This window comes from Ornithodoros turicata, chromosome 8 (assembly GCF_037126465.1).
Source record: "Ornithodoros turicata isolate Travis chromosome 8, ASM3712646v1, whole genome shotgun sequence".
Taxonomy (NCBI): Eukaryota; Metazoa; Arthropoda; class Arachnida; order Ixodida; family Argasidae; genus Ornithodoros; species Ornithodoros turicata.
This window is the reverse complement of record NC_088208.1, coordinates 21,274,156-21,296,765: the sequence shown is the minus strand read 5'-3', so window position 1 is coordinate 21,296,765 and position 22,610 is coordinate 21,274,156. Positions and strand designations below refer to the sequence as shown.

The window sequence follows — 22,610 nt, the reverse complement described above, 5'->3', positions numbered from 1 at the left end:
CGTGTTTCCGGTAACGGTATCCCACAGCAGAGATCGTGAGTTCTCTTATCAATGAGTTCCGCGTTCTCCTACACACTACGTTCTTAACTGGGATCAGCAGAGCGGTGCTAAACACTGACATGCCAGTTTGATGTCACAATTTTGGGCGCAAATCTCTCCAATGGAAGCGATTGGCGAACAGCTGCATCTTCCTTCCAGCTCTGAGCACGGCTTTGATCTTTGTTATAGTGACACAGCTGACTGCCCCGTACTGAGTACTCAATGGAGTCGGCCGACGAAGACCTGGCAGAAAACACGCAGTAATTAGGATGTGTAAAGTTCTGGATGTAATCAGGATTCGATTGCGGTGCAGATGTTTACAAATAGGCGACGCCGAATGAACACGCTTCAATAGCGCTTTCGAAATATGCGGATTCATCCGCATATTTCGAAAGCGCTATTGATGCGTGTTCGCACGTTTCGTGCTTTACGATTCGGTCGTTCACAACAACAACAACAACGAGGTTTAAATCGATGACCTCTACATATCGGCTTATTCTGTTCCCCTTTTCATGCTTTCCAATATTAGCGCGATGTTGCAGGTAGAGCCTGTGTTCGCACAGCTGAAATAAGTTTGTGCAGTACTGGAATGATATACTACACGAAAGGAACTCGGCAAAAAAGAGAACACATCCAACGCTACACGACATCTACCTGCCTCTCACTACATTCTGCAACGATGCAAGATTTTGTTCTCCAAATGTGTAGCTTGCATCGGGAACCTTGAGCGATGGCGATTGTGGATTATCTCGCAGTAACTGCCACAAGCACATACAACGTCTTCTCGGACGTTTCAGTGTCCCTCTTCAGTTTTATGTCTATGTTAAACGTTCACAGCAACTATACGATCGGTATGCCGTTTCGAAAAAAAAAAAAAAAAAAAAAAAACAGAACAAAAGAATTACGTACGGATGTCGTATAAGGAAAAAACAAACAAAAAACTTGGAATCTAATGCCCGGTATGCGAGCCCATGCTTGAAATATCCGTAGAAATGTCCCCTCATAAACATAGTAACGACGTAACATATAGTAACGTTCTGCTTACTTAATAAATCCACACTCTTCATCTTATCTGTCTTATTATCTTAGTTAGCGCGAAACTGTTATCACGCGAATTACTCTGTTGTCTTCAACAGACGTAAATGGCATCGACTGATATTGTTGCACGAACTCTACTGTTCTAATTCCCTTTGTGCTGTCCCGACAAACTTCTCATCGAGCGGTCTTGATCATCCACACAAATTAAATTGCAATTAAAATTTAGTGGCACTGACAGCTCACAAATGCCCCCCGTTACACTTTTGAATTGCATCTTCCCTGAAGAAGCTGTCACAAGCATCTTGTCCCATCATACAGTTGACAATACAAAGTTGTCACCATAACCGATTTCCACGAATTTCAGGCCGTATGCGAAGACATGTCTTACTGATCGTTTTGTTTTGAATGGACCGCTGCGATGTTTTATTACTTATCGAGTCGATGTGCTAGTCTGGTATCATGCCCGGCATCATGCGAAAATATAACGCAACTTAAGGGATGGAACATGACAAGGCGGCATATCGCGTCAAGAATCCGTTCAACACCAAACATATCTGCTATCAGATTTCGAACATATCGCGCTATCATCAATGAACGTTCGCCTGTCTGCGATTCTTCCAATGATTGAGAAGCGTGACAAAGGCCACCCCGAAGGCCCTTCTTTCTCGTATCGTACGAACGCAGATGAGATACGTCGTCTGCTATCCGAACACATCGGTAGAACGCAGATATATCGTCTGCTACGTGTCGTCTGCTATGCGCACATTACGCAATTCTTCGTGCAGCAAACCAGCGGAGGAACGTATCAAAACTTTCCTTTCACTGTGTTTTTTAGTCTTCATTTTGGTAAGCGATGAGGATTTAAAAAAATGTTTTTATTGTTCCGAAAGCAGCCTGAGCGTGACCGTCGTCGTAGCGTTCTTCGAGTCCTGTGAAAACTTCCTGCTACAGTGGACGGGTTCAACGTCTGCTTTGCCCCGTTGCTCGTCGTCTGCTTCACCTGCGGGTATTTCTTCTACTTGTCAATGACGGCGTTGGCGGAGGGCGTTGCACTGGAAACGACATTGAGAATCGCTTTGTCAGTAACGCTGGTTGTAACGTAGCATAGGTCATTGCATGCGCTAGTTTCGTAAGTCTTCAGGTGACAGTAGATACTTTTAGTGGGGGTCGTACAGTCTCGTTTTGCGTACGCTACGCGTTCAACGTCCGACGGATCAAAACACGCTTTGATACTCCGGGCTCCCGCCCGAGATGTGTTTCCGTGACTCTGCCCAACGCACGAGCCACCAAGCTGTCTATTGCAAAAGTGTCGCACGGCTTAGACAACCGAAAAGTAATATACCGACAAGACGTTATCGAACGAGATGTACGAATTCATTTTTGTTTTGATGTTATTTCGCATTTTCAAAATACTTTGCTGTTCCAAACAAACGAAACGCAGAAGTTCAAGGAGTACCCCACACTCCTGTGAGATACTCAAGCAAAAGCACTAGCGTACGCTTCCACTGTGCTTGCCCAATGGAGTCAACTCTACCTTGCGATTGCGTACGATCCTGTCCACTAAAACGCCCTATCATGTAGCGAATTTCGGAAATGTCTGCCTGATTATCAGTGTTTCCCAGGCAACGCAACATCATGTCTCGATATTGGCTGGATATTGGCAATGTTGGTCCAATATTGAACCAGTATTCAGGTGGGGCATGGCGCACAAGAAACAAAAGACACAATAGATTCGTCCCTTGTGTCCCGCGTGCGCCACCTGATGACTTCTAGCCAACTAGTCCACAGCGTACAGCTCTCTCTCTCTATATATATATATATATCATTTGATATATATTCATCCAATATTGGGCCAAGATATTTTGCTGCTTGGATTGAGAACTAGTCCTGAGGGGAAATCTCCCGGTATAGCAAGAGGTCACACTCTCTCCCATACCTTCCTTTCCGTTGGGACCGATATAACCGAGCATGACTATACAAGTGCGAGGAGTCTCCGGTGGAGGGTATCTAGGACATCTCGGTGTGTGTGAGCCTGTGAGGCATCCCGGAGTAGGACATTTCGGTGCGGACTTTTCGGTGTTTGGACATTTCGGGATGGACGGATTGAACGGATGCCGGCACAGTAGTTACAGTTGTTTCGCGGTTCTGACGTGGAATCGCTAAAAATAATTTCAATTTCAATTCAAAGTTTATTTCCACGCCAAGTGAAACGGAGGGGCTCGAGCAAAAAGTGAAAACGTAAATGACACGGAAATGACCATGGCCTTCAGGCAGGACTCCAAATTGTTCACATCGAGAGAACATTGTGCTTGGCTTGTGGAAGCGGCACAAAATACTACTATAGACTATACTAGATAGTATAGAGCATATACAGTGAACCCTCGTTAATATGACCCCCGATAATCTGACATACGCGCTTTACAACCATACTCCTGGGGAAGAATGCAGTGAAACCTCTGCAAATCGCCCCCGTTAATATGAAAATTCCGCATTATGACCAAAATTTTCGGGAACGACCACTGTCATAATAACGAGGGTTCACTGTACACTAGATACTATACTGGGTACTATACCATATAGAAATCGTCAGATTAACGCTTCCAGGGCTACTAATGGTTCAACGGATGGTGCCTGCTCAAGTCATCACATCACGAAAGTAAGGACATCACTGCGTGGTGTCCTTACCACGTATTGCGGACAATAAAAAAAAAGTTTCTCAGTTTTAATAATCTTTGCTGTACAGACGTTCCAACTCGAGCTTCTTTATGCCATCCACGTCTCCTTCCTCAAACACATTCCTCGCGCACGCTGACGCTACATGGTCTGCAAAAAAACTGGACCTCCAGAAGGTCATATATATATACCGTTCTGTCTGTGTCGTTACGCGAGAACTGGAATCTCGTCTGCGCTGCACAAGGGGACATCGACAGCGAGCGATATACCGCGATAAGTCCGACGAGGATGACGTAAGGGGGACCCGTTGATGATGGGCCGGAATTATTGAATGGATTGAATACGGCTCCTATAGCGCAACCTATCTTACCGCCCTCATTCCGATGGTTGACCGAGGGAACAGGTTCGTGGTTGGTCGAGATTTCTTTCTTTCTTTCTTTTTTCCGTTCACTCCGCGCTCGCCAGGTATTCAGGTGCCACGAGCGATTGCCTCGTCGGCAATGGCCCAGATTCCGAGCAGGGACTGCTGCTGTTGTTGTTGTCTTGCTTCCCCTTTTTTGTTTCAGACACTGCGGAACAAATGAGGATCCTTCGTTTAACAGGTTTTCTTGGCGGCAGATGAAATGATTTGATACAGTCAAACTCCTTTATAGCGAACACCTTTTTAACGAAAATACCACTACAGCAAATTTTTTTGCGGTCCCGCGCTGGAGCCCTATAGGTCCAATAATGGACATCCTTTTTAACGAAAATACCTTTACTGCAATTTTTTTTTTTGCTGCCCCCTGAGTTTCGTTGTAAAGGAGTTTGACTGTATATAAAATTAAAAAAATAAATAAAATTGAGATGTTAGTTCCGAGCCACTCGGGACTGGCTACTCCAGGACGCGTTACTCAGAAAAGAAAGGGAAACTACACGAATCTTTTTTTTTTAATTCCGTGTTAGCGCAGCGAAGCAACTGTGGCTATATGAGTGGCGTATAGACGTGGACAGATGGAGAGAGGACAGCAGGAAGGAGTGGGGGACTGGGGGGGTTCGTGTGCGTCCTCCTAGGCCGACTTGAGGGGGAACTGTGCCAACATTCGTCTGGAAAGTCTTCGGAAAACCCAGGGGAAACCTCAGACAGCACAGCAGGTGACAGGACTCGTATACTCGTGTCACCTCCCAGTCTCGTCGTGGAAAGCGATCATCCTAACCACTATGCCACGAGAGCTGGTTACTCTTCGAAACGGAATGGATGAAAACATCACCGCAAATAAAATGTGCACAGATGAAATGTGCGAACGCTTGAGAGAACTGATGTTCTGAGGCTGGAACAAGGCAAATTTTCTTAGGCAAATTGAGGCTTTGTATGTATTTGTCCCTTCTATGTTGTTCCAGCCTCAGAACATCAGTTTCCTCGTGTTCAACAGTTGCCGCTTGCGTCGATCCCGTCGTATGAATGTGTGTGTATGAGTGAGCAAGAATGTAAGAGTGAAAGGAGGATGAGTGAGAGAGAGTGGCTGGTTTGTCCCCCTTCAGATGACGCACCCTGGAAGTCGCTGAGAAGGCGTGTTAGCTTAGCTCATTTGGTAGAGCCCTGGACCGGCAATCGAGAAGATGTGGGTTCGACTCCTACAGCTGGCTAACCTTTTCAGTGACTTTCATCTTTCATCGGGTTTTCACCTGTTTACGAGCGACAATTACTAGCAGGAGGATCACGTGCGTTAACGGAATGCGGCCACCTCGTCATTATACAGTCAAACTCCTTTATAGCGAACACATTTTTAACGAAAATACCACTACAGCATTGAGACCGTGTTTGTGTATGTCTGTTTTCGTCCCTACCTCGTCTCGGGTTTTCAAGTCATGGATCGTCACCACCAGCTCGCTTGCTACCTAACTTTCCTTTCGTTTTCACTACAGCAAATTTTTTTTGCGGTCCCGCTGGAGCCTATAGGTCCAATAATAGACATCCTTTTTAACGAAAAGACCTTTACTGCGAATTTTTTTTGCTGTCCCCTGAGTTTCGTTGTAAAGGAGTTTGATTGTATTAAAAAGACAAGCGGGAAATGATGAGGAAATTACGCTATACGACGTATCAGGTACTATACGTTGTTGTGCAATTCAATCATATAGAAGATACAGGGAATGAAAGCGGCTCGAGCCGTCGTGTTGATTAATCTGAGAGAAGTCATCGTATACAGGGAGATTCTATTGTGTCGCAATGAAGAAGCATCTGCTGGTTTCTGGTTGGAGGGGGGTGGGGGTGGGGGTGAGGGGGACGAAATGCGGGTATTGCAGTTGCTCCTACAAGAATGTAGGTGCTGTCGTCGTCCTTGTGGGGCACAAGGTCTCCGCGGTAAATTGACGTGTGTGCCTCCAATTGGACTTTATCGTTTGATATTTCAATAAAAGTGAACATCTCGGACTAAATCTCGCGTCTTCGCGGAATCCTACCGAATTTATTGCATTGAAATCCACCTGCTTCATCGTTGCTTGCCTATATTAATTGCGTCTCCTTTCTCGCGGAATTATAGGGATGTGCCCAGCCGAATCTGCGAATCCTCGAGTCCTCGAATCCTAGTTCCTCGAATCCTAGGCAGGGATTCGAGGTTCGGGAATCCGAATCCCAGAGTCCAAAATGGCGAGTCGAATTTTTCGAATCTACCAACCACGTTCGTTTGTTCCTTTTTAAATGCAGTCCGCCGAAAGCCTGATTGGCCGGTGTATGTTTTCTTGTTTGTTTGTTTACATTGCTCTGGACCGAAAGAGTTCAGGCTGGAACTTTTAAATAGCAAGTTTAAAAGCAACATGGTTTTCCTTTTGATTGTTTCTTAGTTTTATGAAACCAATTCAGACTCGAGAATTTATGTATTCTCGGTAGTCGATGAATGGCACGTTAAATAAATTTACATTTGGGAAGAAGTATATGGGTATGTTTTCTCCTAAAAGTGAACTATTACAGTCAAACTCCTTTATAGCGAACACCTTTTTAACAAAAATACCACTACAGCAAATTTTTTGCGGTCCCGCTGGAGCCCTATAGGTCCAATAATGGACATCCTTTTTAACGAAAATACATTTACTGCGAATTTTTTGTGCTGTCCCCTGAGTTTCGTTGTAAAGGAGTTTGACTGTATTTAGTTTGTTTTTTCGTTAAACAAATGCGTCATATTCTGCTTCAATATACTTTTCAGTAGAAGTGTTTTTCCCCCCGGATTTTTAAACTTGTTCTGTTTTTTTTTTCGGATTCGGAAAATTCTGGATTCGTCCCATCTCTACACAAAATTAATAAAATCCGTAGCTTTGAGAAGTATACGAGGTTTGTAATGAAGGTTTGTAATATCCCGTTATCCCCGTACGTAAAATTTCCTATTCCCTCGGCAGGTACAAAGTAAATGGTCTGCTGGACGTTGAACGTGATCTCGAGTTAATAAGGCCTCACGGGGGTTCCGAGCACCGCTGACGTTCGAAATAGGCCCTCCCGTTATGTACTGGCAGACGCATTGTTGCGCGTGCATTGTGTGCGGAAGATTGTCAGATACGCGCCGGCATGCATAAACGCATGGAAGAGTGTGAGAACTGTGCGCTGGTTAGTAGCAGACGACTTTTGTGTGACGTCAACTCGGAAGCAGACGACGGCGAGAAGGTCTTGACGATTGTGCTTTTGAACGGTTAAGGAAGTGGGTGTCGTCGTTGAAAACGGAAATGGAAAACTGGATAACGCTTAAGCATTTTCAGTGTGAAACGTGTATTGAGACTTCCCAGCCGTATCCGCCCCTCGCTTTTGCCTGGTAGGAAGACATGTAGCGTTAACAAGTACGCTGTCGTCTGCTTTTCTAAGTGGTAACCGTACTTTCTGAATGAGATTCGAAAAAAATGGCATCGAGACGCTAAAAGGCATTCTGCAGGCGCATTTTGCAGTGTCCACCGGTACTTTATAGAGACGATAGGAAACATATAATATATGCACTTCGTGGTATCACATATTAAAACGTGCGTCTTCCAGGGTAAGGTGGGGCAAGATGAGACAGAAATTGGCAATTGAATATGAAATTTTTATTTTTCGTACTAAAAAAAAAAACTAGTCATAAGCACATTCTCAGGGGTCTAGAGCTTCTGACCTGTAAACACGGAACGGACGTAGCCGGTCTAAAATAAGCACGGAACAAGAAATTCAAAAATGCAGATTGTCTCATCTTGCCCCAACCCTCGGGACAAGACGAGACATCGCGTGGGGCAACATGAGACACGTCGTGGTAATGAGCTATACAAATGAGTTTTTGCAATCCAAGCAGACAAAGTAAAGCCCGTAGGCAGCTACGCGATCCCGTTGAGCCCACCACCCGCATGGTGTGCAATAAAACCACGCAGAACCCAGTAGTATTTTGTTCATCCGTTCTTTGCAAAAACAAGGCACCGCCAGTCTGCCGTCTCCTCTCGACGGGATGAGCTCGGCAGAATCGGCGTAGCAGGATGGATCACCTGCTGTGTAGTGTCGCTCTCGCCCAACATGCACACCAACCGCGCGTATGCGTTATATCTACGACGCTTTATCTAAATGTGGGTTTGCAGAAGGGCGAGTTTGAGGGGCACGATATTATGAAATAATTTTGAGGCGTGACCAAACACCGTGGGCTCACCCGTGTTTGCTCTGAGCGTTCTGTTCACTATGGCATGTCTTATCATAGAAATGTGTTTCGTGCTTCACGCTTTGCAGTGTCATGTTATCTCAGTGCCGGTACGATCAATAGCATCACTTCGTTGCCGGAGCGCACCTTGCCTTCCCAAGCAGCAAAATGTACTGAAAGTCGGGTACAATAGGGGAGGTCGGGTAGGTGAATGGCCTTGAACAGACTCATGAAACTAAGGGACATCAATAAGACACATACCGTCCACCCCTATTGCACTCGACTTTCAGTACAATGTGCTGCTTGGGTTTGTGCCATTAAACACATAATCAATCAATCAATCAATCAATCAATCAACCTTGGGGACAGAGTTGCGCCCGCGGAGTAGGTGTAACTGAACAGGTGATCCGTGGCGTGCGTGCTTGCAGAGTCCCCGTCGCGAGAGAGCGCCCGCGTACCAGAGCCCCAGGGTCTCCACCCCAGCAGCTCGCCCCAGCGTCGTCGCAAGGCGGTGCTGGAATGCATGCAGGCCACGCGCCTACGGTTAAACGTGGCGACGAGTTCGAAAATGGCTATTTCTCCGTGTTCCTTAATACACGGTGCGCGCGTATGTTTCTATTGGACTATACTCTTACCCGAGAGCGAAGAGTGGGCTCAGTGGTGTCCTGCTAAGGTTACAACGCAGGCCTGGAGGGAGACATGAGTGTGTATTGGCATCAAATGGAAGGCCGGCCACAGGGGCAGGCTTCCTGCAGCATCTCAAATAGACTCGAACAACATTCTGAATACCAACTCTCACCCAGCGACTAAGGCTGGTCAGAGATTGCTATACGTGTCCGTTTCGCCATGCAACAGTCCATGACACTGGAAAGCTGCAAGTGGGAGAACAACACGAGGATGTGGACATCTCATAGATTAACATGGAACTTGCCATTGTCCACCCTGAAGAGGATGTCAGAGGTCATCCAGCGACGGTGAAACTCAACTGCTCCAAGCACCGCACGCTCCCTGCAAAGAACTTTGCGAATACCGGCGTTAACTAGCCGAATCACCTCCTGCACACTGCGGCTCTCCTGCGCGTGCACTCGTCGACAGCGTGAAATCCACACTTGGTAGTTGATTTCGACCACCAAGAGCACAAAATGCCGCCTATCCCGCAGCGAGACAGGGAGGGGGTACAGACCACGAACTGTGCTGCACTCAACATCCGTCAGGCTATAGAGGCCTGCTACACGATGCCACAGGGCACCCGGCAACAAACATAAACTGAAAGCATGTTCTGCTGACTCCCTGTACTCGCAGAAGGGACAGCCGGGTGACGTTACACCAAAACGGGAAAAACGCTCACGCAGCGGCAAGACGTCATGGGGGAGACATGAGACGCCCTTCTCTGGCACTCGACCAGAATAAAGCCTGTTCGCGCAGATATCATCCGACGGTACGGTCATGCAGTTTTGGAGAAGGTCACTGGGACAGGTGCATGAAAGGCATGGAACTTTTTCTTCTCTTCAAGGATTCGTTGCAGCCTTCCTTAACGACACCCGCGAAAGTGTACTTCAGCAGTGAAAGAAGAGAATGTTCCTACCGGAAAGCCTCGTATGAACATGTAGGTAACGGTCCGTGATAGGGAATGTGTTAGAGCCTTTGTGTACCACAGGTGGCGCTTTATTTTTGAAGCGTGATGTGGGCAAGCTTACGCTTGTCCCATCCTACAGTTGACAATACGAGATAGAGTTTGTGTGAAACCAATATTTAAACCCGGGAAAAAACGAAACCACAAGCCATAGCAACCTCGAACCACTTCAGTTGCGTCTTTTTCGACATGTACTACAACTTCCTCATTGACATCTGAGAGCTAAGACCGATAATTAAAAAGTTAGAATATTAATTACCGCTAATTAATTGACAAGGGGCGATGAAAAAAATATTTTTGGATAGACCACACAACTGCCAAGCACGTACAGTTGGTTCTATTTGTGTAGAGCACTCTGTTTTTTATTTAGCCCCTGGCCCTTTTTCGGTGGGACACCCTGTATATGTACCTGTAGAACTATAGTTCTCCTACTTGGTGACAATACACAACCTCTATATAGGTCGTCGTCCTACTCGATGACTCAATACGCTATACACACTCCTCTGAAACTTTGTCATTGGATATGCAAGACAGTTTCCGTCGGTGTAAGGGGGACTACCTCCAGAGGTAGTCCTCCTGCTTGGTGACGACACGCAGGACCTTTACAGGTAGTTTCCTGAAACGCAAATGGACTGAAACCAAAATTGCGCGCGTACCTGTACATCGAACATCTCATGTTCGTACCTCACGTCTGCATTAGTAATTGACTTCTTTATTTGTTCATTGACATATTTTATTTATTTTATTTTTCACTTTGCACTGGAGAACTCTGGGGCAAAAGGCTATATGTATTTCGACCGTGTACAGCAGAACCCTATCACAGTATACAATTCAGCGGTGGAGTACAACTAGTACGTGAGCTGTACAGAAATGATTACTATATAGACAAAAAATACACGCTTTCCCAATATCCAATACCCGGATGTACTATCTGTAAGAACCGAACGCAGAGAAGTCAATTGATGTGATGTGATGTGATTATTCTTGGGTTCTTCATTAGGTCTTATCTCTTGATGATCCTGTTGATTAAAGTGGAGCGCTATAAAAAGAAAGAAAGAAATACAGTGAACCCTCGTTAATATGACCCCCGATAATCTGACATACGCGCTGTACGACCATACTCCTGAGGAACAATGCAGTGAAACCTCTGAAAATTCCTCCCCCCCCTGTTAATACGACAATTCCACGTTATGACCAAAATTTTCGGCAACGACCATTGTCATATTAACGAGGGTTCACTGTACTCGTATACAACTGGTAGCACTTCTGACCGGAAATCAGAGAATGTGGGTTCAGATCCCGCTGCTTGTACTTTTTCAAGGGGTACACACAAACTGATTGTGCGAACGCTCACCTTGATTGATTGATTTGAAAAAAGAAAAAAAAAAAGAAGAAAATGGAGATGTTAGCCCCGAGCCACTCGGGACTGGCTACTCCAGGACGCTCACCTCACCTTTTTTTCATTCGAAGTACCTAGATTGCGTTGCTCGATTTCGAAGTGAACCGCCTATATTCTCGGTGGAGGTCGCGCGGTGGGAGGCACTTGACCCTTTGCACTATTTTTCCGGGCCTGCCACTTTACATCCCAGTCGTTATCTAGGTGCACCGAGAATCTGTCTCTCAATATAGGTGTCCTCCTACGCGAAACGTAACCTACCGTCCCACGAGTGAGCCAGTGGCGTAGCCAGGGGTGGGTTTCAGGCATTCATCCCTCCCCTATCTGCAAGAGGGAAAAAAAGAGGGTAAATACTCTCCCCCATGTAAAGCCCCCCCCCCCCCCCCAACCCGAAATATTTTTCTGGCTAAGATGGTGCCACGAGTGCTCTGGGCGGTCTATACGCCGCACGTTTTTTGTTGCTGCTAAGTAACTGTCATTTTGTGTCGGGGGGGGGGGGGGAGGAAGGACACGTACCAGAACCGCGTTTTAAAAGGGACTTCTGGTGCTTATACCTGAATTATGTGCTGTCTGATAAATGACGTCTTGGAGTACGGGGCACCATCATTCGACCTATCCAGCAGCCGTACATTACAAGGGAGCCCGGTTTGCAAATCGCTCCTGGTTTCTAATACGTATTTTCTATGTTTACATGATGTGTGTTGCTTGTCAAGTGTCACAAAAGAACAATAAAAGGAAAGAAGAAATATAATAAAAGTACTGGGAGCCTGCAAAACTGTTTCACAGCTCCCTCATGGCATCGCGTGGTTGCGATTCTGTGAAGGTCTGAGAACCTGCTGGGTGCAGAACATGCTTGGCAAGGATGTAACACCTTCTCCAACAGAGGTGAAACGCGCAATTGAAGAGTTTTAGCTAGGATATTACAATCGCTCGTCAGTAAAGTAATCGGACGACAAGCATCTGGGTCCAGTTTTCGAGACTTGTCTTTGCACAGAAGAACACCACCATTCTGCATGCTAGGGCATAGCAACCCCTCGATTTAGCAGATGTTAAAAAGCTTCAGTCACGCAAGAACCAATTACACTCCAGAAGCGCTTGTAGAACTCAACTGGGAGGCCATCAATGCCAGGGCACCTCTCCGCCCGTCATTGAGGAGACAGACGTAAAAAATTCACTTTGCGTGAGCGGCCTTCGGTCAACATGCTCTATTTCTTTCGCCGGCAATGGGCACCCTCGGGTGACAGCAGGCTCGTCGTGAGGTGACTCCTGATAAAGGGCCGCGTAAATGCTCACCGCATTGCTTCCTGAATGTCACGGGGATCAGTCAAAATTGAGCCGTCAGCTTGTATTGTTGACTGATTAGATGAGTCACAGAATTAGTGAATTAGCCGTCAGTTGACGTGACACTCTGGCGAAACTTTCCCACTGTTAGCTTCGTGTTTAGTAACGTACACACGCGATCCGCTAGTGGGAGAATTATCTTTTGCTGCAGAAGTACACTTTCGAGGGTGTTGTTAAGGGAGACCACCACGAAGAAGTTCGACGCCTTTCATTCACCTGTCCGTCCTTCTTATATTTATATACATTTCAAGAATGGACCTTTTTCGCATACGTGGCGTATTCTGGCGGCTCTCCAACGAACCAAATCCAAACAAAACAAATCCACGTGGGTAGGACCGACACAGGTCCGCAGTGGGACCGACGAGCTGGCGCCGTTCCTGCGGTCTCCCCACCGGTCCCCACTTCTGTCGTCTCCATACCGCGCCATCTAGTGAAGACGGAGACAACCCTCTCCGGCGCCTCAAGGTCGAGCGCATGCGCATATGCTGTTATGGAAAATGTCCATTCGGGAGGGAAAAATTGGGTGCTATGTTTAGATCTGTAATTATATGGGGACAGGTGTGGGCTGGAAAGTCTTCTGAAAAACCCAGGGAAAACCTGAGACAGCACGGCCGGTGGTAGGATTCGAACCATCCACCTCCCCACGACCTTGGCCACCACCGCTGATTAAAAGGTTGAAAAGGGCTTCAGTAGTAAGAAGGGAGAGGGTGCAGGAAAGCTGGTATTCGCTCCGAGATCGAACGGTGTCGGCGCGCTGCGGAGAACAGAGAACTATCGCACTCTGGACGCGTCGTCTGCTTTTACACGTTTATTCCGCGTTCAGTGCCGTAGGGGGAACCGAATAGTATCGTACCATCGCGGCACAAGTGATCTTCCGGCGAATATACACAAGAATCACGAAAAAAGAACCATCAAATCCGAACATCGGCCCACGTGTTATCCACACTAGAATGGTGACAGTGTCGCCCCCTATAGGTCGATCTCGTAGCGAATAGACTCATGGTAGGGGACCGAGAGAAGGCACTGGGGATTTGTTGCCCGACCTTCTTGTTCCGTGTCTCTCGGTCCCCTACCATGATGTCTCAGTAGTAATTGTATTTCTAGTCGTTTCGTTGAAAAAGGGTATGCCATTGTCAAGAACTGCGACTTCTTCTATCCTTTTGGTATGAATAGACAATACATGTACATGTGCAGAGCTACAGACACCTTAATGACACTTTGGACAGGCGTTGGCGAAGCGGATGTCCTGTTGCCTGCTCTTCGTTTTTACGGCAAGGTCAAAATATTTTTGAAATGCGGAGTGGGAAAGCATTGCGCCTTGTCCCACCCCTACTCCATAACATCAACATTATCCTTGCGCCAGTAAAGCCGAATCAAATCAATAGCAAGAACAACAACATTACTTGAATGATGATTAGATGGGGAGTTTCATGCAGTTGGCAATACAAGACTATACCTGCTACCAATACCATGTGTTGCTACACCGTGGTATAGTAATACGAGACAACACACACAACAATAAAGCGGCCGGCCCCCCGCTTGGTGCCAATACAGCCGATGCCAAATTCTCCAGTACTGCTCGTCGAAAGTATTGCTCCCAGAAACATTTTCCCTAACAATTCGGCTAACGCACCTAAAAATTCTTGGTGTAATCTTTAAGGCTAGAGGTGTAGCCCAAGACAACAGCCTTGCTGCTCGCTCCGTGGTTACTTGAAGCGCATGTGGTGTAGGTGTGTTGTACATACGCCATCTGACGTAATTTGTTTGTAAACAGGGAAAGGTCTATTAGACCTCCCCATGTCTACAAATGACGTCAGATGGTACAACAGCGCCGCCAACTTGGTAGACTGGAACTACTATAGCAAAAAAAGTTAGAGCTGGAACGAATCCAGAATTTTACGAATCCAAATCCAGATCCGAATCCAAGGAAGGTTCTGCGAATCCTCGAATCTTACAAATCTCGAATCTTTCGAATCCTTTCTTTAAAAAAAGAGTTGAAAAAGCCAGAAAAAAAAAGCTTCTAATGAAAAGTGTTTTTAAGCAGAATATGAAACGTTTGTTTAATGAAAGACAAATTATATAAATAATAGTGCAGTTTCAGCAGAAGATATACCCGTATAATTCTTTTTAAACGTAATTTATTTAACACGTTGTTCGACGACTACAATAAATACATAAGTTCTCGCATCTGAATTATTTCCATAAAACCAAGCAACTATCAAAAACAAAACCACGTCACTTTTAAACTTGTAGTGTAGCAGTTCTTGCCTGAACTCTTTCAGTCTATAGAGCAAAGTAAACGAACAAACAAGAAAACACCCATCGGTCAATGAGGCTTTGGGCGGACTCCGGATGCGCCAATTTGAAAAAAAAAAAAAAAGAAAAAAAAAAGAAAACGTGGTTGGTGGATTCGAAAGATTCGATTCGCCATTTTGGGATTCGGGTTCCCGAATCTCGAGTCCCTGCCTAGGATACGTGGATTCGATTGGCACATATCTTAAAAAAAAGAAAAAGAAAAGAAAATCAATAAGCCACAAGAATGTCACGTTTAACCGTAAGGTGTTCATACGATTCCTCACATATTATTAGTTGTTCCTTGTTCTGCTCCATTGTACCGGTAGACCTTTCTAAAGATGTCTACCGATCTCTTCCATGTTCAGCATCTTCAGGAGCCTGAAGAGCACGGGTTTCTCTCGGGGTGCACGTGATGTCTCTATACAAAAGCACGAGAGAACTTAAAAAGTCGTAATAAACAAACCACACTCCACACAGGATTACGACATTTTGACTTTTAATTCGGTGCAACCCTTGGGTGAATACTTCTTTTGTTTCTGCGGTAGACTGGTAACGCGAATGAAGACATCAAAGTGGCTAAAAACGTGACCTCATTTGTCTATACACCATTAATACAAAGAAGCGACTATATTGACCTTCGTGAACGAATACGGCTTTGTGAAACTGCGGTGTTCTTCGTCCGCGCTGTTTCTGTTTCACTATGTCTACCAACTAGAGATGCAAAATTTCCGGAAATTTTGAATCGCTCGAAAAAAAAACCGTTCTTTTTTCCGTTTTTTTTTTCGAAAACAATGGGGTGAGTCGAAGCATTGCCGGCCAAGCCACAGCATACAATGAGCTAGAAACTTTAGTAGTGTTCACCCTCTAGGCATAAATGCGGAGTAGAGCATCCCATGGGACTGCTGTCTACTCAGCGATAGGTAATTGGAACAACCCGTCCACTCCGACCAGAACTCCGACATTATGTGAACGCGATGGCGATCGCTTGGAGCAGCCAGACAGAGCTCTAAGTTGGTGGTCGTTGGTGGATTAGAGGCACCTAAGGCACTGTTGGCGGGTTGGACCAGTAAAATATTCTGAACAAAATTAAATAGAAAACGTGCCTTCGCTCAAAAGACAGCGGCCACGCATACCGCGCTTTAGCCCCTATTGATGCAGCAAGCGAGCAAGGCTACTGGCACAACATAACGGCGACGAGTGGGACTTGGTTTGTGTGAATAGACGTCCCACCCCCTCAAGGAAATCAAACATCGATGTTTGCCCGACAGGAAGCCCCCCCTGGTAGACCGTGACGTCAACGCCGTTTCCTTTGTCTTCTGCCGCGGTGTGTAAACGTTTTGCTCGACATCCGTCCGCTCTTTTTCTATTCGCGCAGAGGCAATTAATGTGTTTGGAGGTCACTCGAAAGTTGGAAGCTTTTGTTGTTCTGTGGCTGCAGTGGGCAGAAAGGACGCACACGGCAAAATCAATGTTGAGATCGTAAGTCGCGTGTTACGTACGTTCGCGTGTTGTCGTTCTTTTTTGCGTGCTCGGCGTCCTTGATGTACAGCGGCGTTGTAAGGAGTGGGACCTGTGGCGTAGCCAGATTTCCAATGTAAGGGGGGGGGGGGGGGGGCTCGATACGAAAGTCTCCTCCTCTTCCCCGCTGATTCTGGGTGCAAGAAACGCATACCTGCACATACAGCGAGATGAGAGATGGAGATGTAGAATATTTGAACGTTAAAAAATGTGATTACGTATGGGGTGTCATTACCGGTGAGGCCACGTCACGAGATTGGAAGTACATGTAGCTTGAAAAGCTCATAATTTCGAAATTATGCAATAATACTGCTTAGATGGACACCAGGAACTGTGGGAACTTTCCCGTTCGTCACATTGGACCCCACATATATCCTTTTTTTTTTCTCATCGGATTTGCACGATTTGTGTGAGTCGGCCTGGTGGGAGGTAGTAGGGGCTCGATCCCCCCCCCCCCCCCCCGCCAAGCCTACTGAGTGGGGCTGTGCGTATTGTCACTTTAAAACCGGAGCGAATGTGAAGTGAACAGAGACAAGCAGCACAACATCTTAGCCCAATAGTGGGTGCATATCGGCATTGCTGGTCCAATTTTGGCCCGGTATTGCCGATGTCCTGCCATTATTGGGCCAGGATACTGTGCTGCTTGGGGATATACAGAGTGTTCATTTTTACCCGCTACGAAAGCAGCATATAGATGCCGTTTTTGCAGTTGTTTTATACGGCCCGGCGCACACATCCTCTCGAAGATAATATGTAACTACAACATTACTAAGGCTTTCTTGCAAAAATGATATAGCAGAGTGGGTAACAATACTTGTTGAAAGTCATTCCATTTGATAAAAAAAAAAAATCGTGAACCGACAGCGTGTGGTGAAATATCCATTACCGAATTGCAAATGAGCCGAAACCGAAACCGCATGCTTGAGGAGCGCATGACATTCGCCACTGGAAGCTCATTTGGCCGCAAAGCGATTGACCTCTGCGAGGGCGACAACGGCAAGCCATTCTACCGTCACCACCACCACCACCACCACCTGGCCAGCAGATAAGCACCTACTTTCCAGCTCGCGTGACTTAGTGGTTATAGAGTGCTGGCCATGTCACGTCGAGACTGGGAGGTACCCGGGTTCGAAACCCGGAGCCGGCTGTGCTATCTGGGGTTTTTCCTGGGTTTTCCTCAGACTTTGTCAGACATATGTCGGTCTTCCTACCTTCCACAGTACCACATTCCCCTCAGAGCGTTAGTCGGGTCGTTGCCCAGCTCCGTGAGGCCGACAACGGTGAGCTCTGTCAGAAGCGCCACCACCATACCTACTCCAAACATCTCCAGCGCTCGAAAGCACGTGCTCCTCTGATGTGGAATGAAGGCTGTCCTCCCTCCGTGTCGTGCGTTCTCTGTTTCGGCTGATTTGCATAGCAAACGTCGGCACAACTGATTACATTCAATTTTTAAAACACCATAAGAGAAAATAAAACAACAGAACATGAAACACAGTCCATCGAAATATCTTATGAGAGATCTCGCAACATACTCGTACGCTAAACCAGCGCACAGACCACGAAAAAGAGGAAGAAATTAAGAAAAAAAAACATATGCGTAGGTCTATGCAGGAAACACTACATAAGTTCATGTGTTATCCGTATGCAGTGAAGCCTGCATGGACACACTAAGAAAATAATGTATGGTTTTCTACCCATTTCGGTAGAGCTGCATTGCAACCGCATTTCTACTCAAACCAGTTTTACCTTTTGGGTATAGCTGCAGAGTAGATCTGTCGTTCTACCAGCTTGGGTAGGAAATTCTACCTTTTTTTCTTAGAGTGGAGCTACTCAACTCAACTCAAGAGTACTTTCTTTGTGGTGGGCTTTCCCCCTTTTTCATACATTTTTACAGAATCCGTAACATGTACACGGTCACGGAGTTTTCGATCAATCTTCCCGAGAGCCAAAGTCGGCCTTCTGCTTTCTAGCACTAAGCCACCGATTGAACCTCATAGGGGTAACCCCATCAGCAGCACACAGTCGTTCCTGCGCAATGCAGGGTTGGTTCGTTCTCGGCGTCCATCACGTACTTCCCATACATATTTTTTTTTGCTGAAAGTACGCGAGGACACGGCTTACGTGACTTGTCTCTTACCGGCGCTAATGTTGTGTTCAGCGTTACGCTAGACGGCACCCCCTCCCCTTCCTCACGGTAAATGATGATGGTGATGCTTGCGAGGTAGAACATATTCACTGTAGCGAGCACCTCTTCGTTTTTCCGCCGGGTTCATCGTTTCTTTTGACATTGTGCTACTAATGGTTCAGTGCCACAGAGTAGGGTTATTCAGCTCTTGCGTTGGCCAGCGCTGATTTATTCATTTTTCTGAGTTTGCTGTTCTGGCTTCTCTCGAGGTTTCGACTTTTGTTTTCTCGTTTCAAACTATAGAGTACTCGATCACTCGTCTATTTTTTGTTATCTAATCTAATCGGGGTTAATTGTTAGCAAATATGATTTGCTCTAATACTTTGTCCGTGTTCGCTTGGCACCTGCCGCAAATAAATCTAAGCACATATTGGTGCTTTTGGTACAGGTGTTGCAATGAGTGAATGAGTGAACGAAAAGCCTTTATTTCGTCTGAAAGTAGGCGTGGAGTTGGGAGAAAAAGCTGTTTACAGCTTAACCGGCTCCCAGCCCCAATTCACACATGGAAGGTAACAGTAAGCAATCACTAGACTTTAATTTCGTTAGTTCGCGAACTATCATAGGCTTAATTAAGCCTTGTTCTAGCTCAGCTTTGGAGACAACATCTGAAACGTATCACAACTTGCCATCCTTTCGCGCGAAAGTCTTCGTGCCTCATTCTGCATCCCGAGAGCCATGATGACGATGATGATAGGGACAAGACGTGATATTATCACTAATAGCGCGCCTAGTTTTGTTTCTGTTCTTTTCTCTGTTAGCCGTGTATTCATCCGAGCTACATGCCCATGGAAAATATGGTGAGAGAAAAACCAAAATACTTCTCACGGGCCAGAAATTGCGCAGCGCAGTGTCGAAATATGGGAATTGCGCGCTGCGCACCTGGCAGACGACACCGTCAGTGCTGTTTGCTGTCGTCTGCTACGAAATATCTCGTGGCCGTGCCGCACGACGTTAGCAATTAGCAGTGTACGAAAAGACAGGACATTGATCGCACGCGCAGCATAAAGTTATGACGTTTTTCCCATCTTCTGCTGGAGTATTCTGGGGAATGTCGCTTGTGTGATGACACGGCAAAGAGCACACAGAACAGGGGGGAAGAAGAGTTGCAGGCGGAACCAGTGCACGTTTCGCAACCGCCTTTGGTACCAAGGGAAGGGTTGCTCCATTCCAGATGAAAATGTTTTCTGCGGTAACGCCTTGGGCGGGGGCGGACCATAGTTGTAGGAAAGGGAGGCAGTTCCCCCCCTTCTTTTCTTGCCGTTGCATTATTCAGAAACACACGGCTTCAAGGTGGGCAAATGTCAAGGCCTCGGAGCCTTGTGTAATGAGAGCTCACGAAGAAGGTATAATATAGATATACTCCTACATCTGGGGTTTTGCGTGGGATATGTTTCATGAATCACGCGGTGTATTCCGTCGTGCTTCTTTCCTTTGTGAATGAAATATTTGTACTAGCAACCTTGTGTCTGTGTGTGCGGGGGATGCGCTGTCTCCGTAGAGATCAGCTTTTAATTTGCAAGATGCTGCAAGGCATTGAAAATGACAAAGAACTGTCTGACTCTGGGGTGGATCCAGGAGGGCGGGGCGGTTGGGCGATCGCCCCCAAAACGTCAGTTTATAAATGCGATTTCCCTCTCTCCTCTCCACCACTACGTGCTCTGACAAAGACACTGCCCCCCCCCCCCCCCAAACCGAGGGTCTAGATCTGCCCCTTGTCTGGCTCTAGGGCTCTCTCATTGGCCAGCGCCGATGATTGTCACGATTCGTCCAATCATCGCAGGAGGTCATTTGAGGAAACCAATCCGAGGCCTCTCCGCATTGTGAGGCTTCTTGAGAAAGGGAGGAAGAGAGAAAAACGTAAATTGCAGGTTTTATCGCTTACAAATCACGAACAAAGCAACGGATGACTTCCGTTCATTTTATGATATGAATTCTTGATGCCAAGGTAACACCACCTCTCATTCCTATGTGCATTCTCATCTTCATGTACATAATACACTCCTCCCCTTAAAAAAAGCACGCAGTGAACTGAGGAGTAACTACAGCTTGTCCCATATATTACATATTTACTCTCCATTCTGGACCCTGACCCCTATGCTTACTCCCCAGCACGACAAATAGTCCATAAACTCCGCATAAACTACCATGCATTCAGTTCCGAAAGGTGCTAATGGTTGTGGCAGTGCAGTTAGTCCCCCAAAGAACTAATGTCCCTCCGGGCTGTTGACCCACAATTCGCATGAACCTTTAAACACGTCACACCTAACCCTTTAAATACCATGCCAATGATGAGGACGGTGCCCAGAAGAAGAACAGTCTCAGTTCGAAATATCGGCGGCTTCTATCCTGAGGCAACTCCCTTCCTACATCTCTACCGGTTCACTGGATTTCTACCCATCTAAAATTACTCCTTGTTTTTCTTACAGTCTTGCTATGAATAAACTGGCACTTTGTAAGGGTTAACGTGCGCTCACCAGAGTCCGGTATGCGTCATTCCTATATGTGGTCCACACCGTGGATGGTTGCTGCCACTAGTACCAAGACCCACCACCAGCATGTGCGTACCGATAGGGGGCAAAGGGGGGGGGTGCCCCCCCTGGAGCTCCAAGGTCGCTTGTGAAATATAGTGCGATTCAAGCTACTTCATCGTATCCAGAGAGCGAGCGTTCCAATCACTGCGGCAAGGATAGAAGCTAGCCCTCGATAAACCTTCTCCCTTTATGTGTTACCGAATCAGAAACTTCGGTCAACGATTCTGTCATTTTCGAACATGTCATAGTAACTATTAACACTGGAATGCGGGTGTGTTGGCGGGAAAGCGACATTATCAAAACAAGGAGCTAAGAACACACGACAGAAGCCGAACAATGCACGAGGTCCACTATCAACAGCAAGTACAACACAAACAACAACAACAACAACACGAAGCAACCGATACATAAACCCAAGCCATGAGATCGTCAATGAGTAGGGCACAAGGCGAGCCTATTTATCTTTTGCCTACATGGGAAGCAAAGCACCACTAACCAGAACCTGTTCCGACTCCGAGACATACTATCTTTTGGGCTGTTAAGGTAACCGATGGCTGGCTAATGGGTTTCAAGTTCTCAGTTAGGTATGCCTAAAAAGTTTCTCTCTCCTTGCGAGGCATATACCTAATTGAGAAGCGAGGAAATTTGAACTGTATTAGCCAGACATCGATTGCTTTAACAGCCTAAGAGATGGCGCATCTGGGAGCAGGTCTTGATTAGTGGTTCTTTGCTTCCCATGCAGACAAAAGATAACTAGGCCGCCTAGTTGATGATCTCACGACTTGGGTCTATATACCGGTTGTTCTGTGCACTAAAGTTTCTTGACAGTGCAGGTCGTGTGTTCTGGGCTCTTTGTTTGATAATGTCATAGCAAACTTCCTTAACCGCGTTTACAAGATGTCCTAGACATTGCAATACTTGCGATGGATCATCGTGTAACATGCAGCGACGTATCAACTAAAAACTGGAGTTTTAATGGAGTTATTGCCATTGGTGTTGAATCTCTTCTACACACCCTCCACAGTGGTCAAACCAAATTTCACGTTTCTCCAGTCGATTCAAGGAAGTTTAGGAGAACAGGTTTAACTTTATGAACCAGCCCGTACCTCGCAGAATCCAGCTCGATATACAAACACGTACCGTGATGTCATCTGCATTTTCTGCTGTATTCTAGTGAGGTCGCCGCAGCTAACGACGCGGAAGTCCAAGAGAGCAGAAAATCTCCCACAATTTGCGTCCCGGCTTGCGTGCGGTTTTCAAGAAGTCTCCGTTCGTATATTCCGAGCACGTGTCCTTTTGGCCTTGCTTACTTATCTGGAAAGAAAAGAAGAAAGAGAGAGAGAAAAAA

At 46.3% G+C, this 22,610-nt stretch overlaps 1 protein-coding gene and 2 long non-coding RNA genes across 3 annotated transcripts in view; 1 reads left to right on the top strand and 2 right to left on the bottom strand.

The window, feature by feature from the left end:
- The window catches only part of LOC135366661 (filamin-A-like), a 75,498-nt gene that overhangs the window by 829 nt on the left and 52,059 nt on the right, over positions 1-22,610 (top strand). The window lies entirely within an intron of this gene.
- LOC135366057 (uncharacterized) lies at positions 1,967-22,446 on the bottom strand. Its single transcript, XR_010414076.1, has 3 exons — positions 22,403-22,446; positions 4,121-4,319; positions 1,967-2,129 (listed from the first exon to the last, which is right to left on the bottom strand). It is a non-coding gene; the product is annotated as an uncharacterized LOC135366057 (long non-coding RNA).
- Positions 10,733-15,338, bottom strand: LOC135366058 (uncharacterized). Its single transcript, XR_010414077.1, has 3 exons — positions 15,313-15,338; positions 11,654-11,716; positions 10,733-11,035 (listed from the first exon to the last, which is right to left on the bottom strand). It is a non-coding gene; the product is annotated as an uncharacterized LOC135366058 (long non-coding RNA).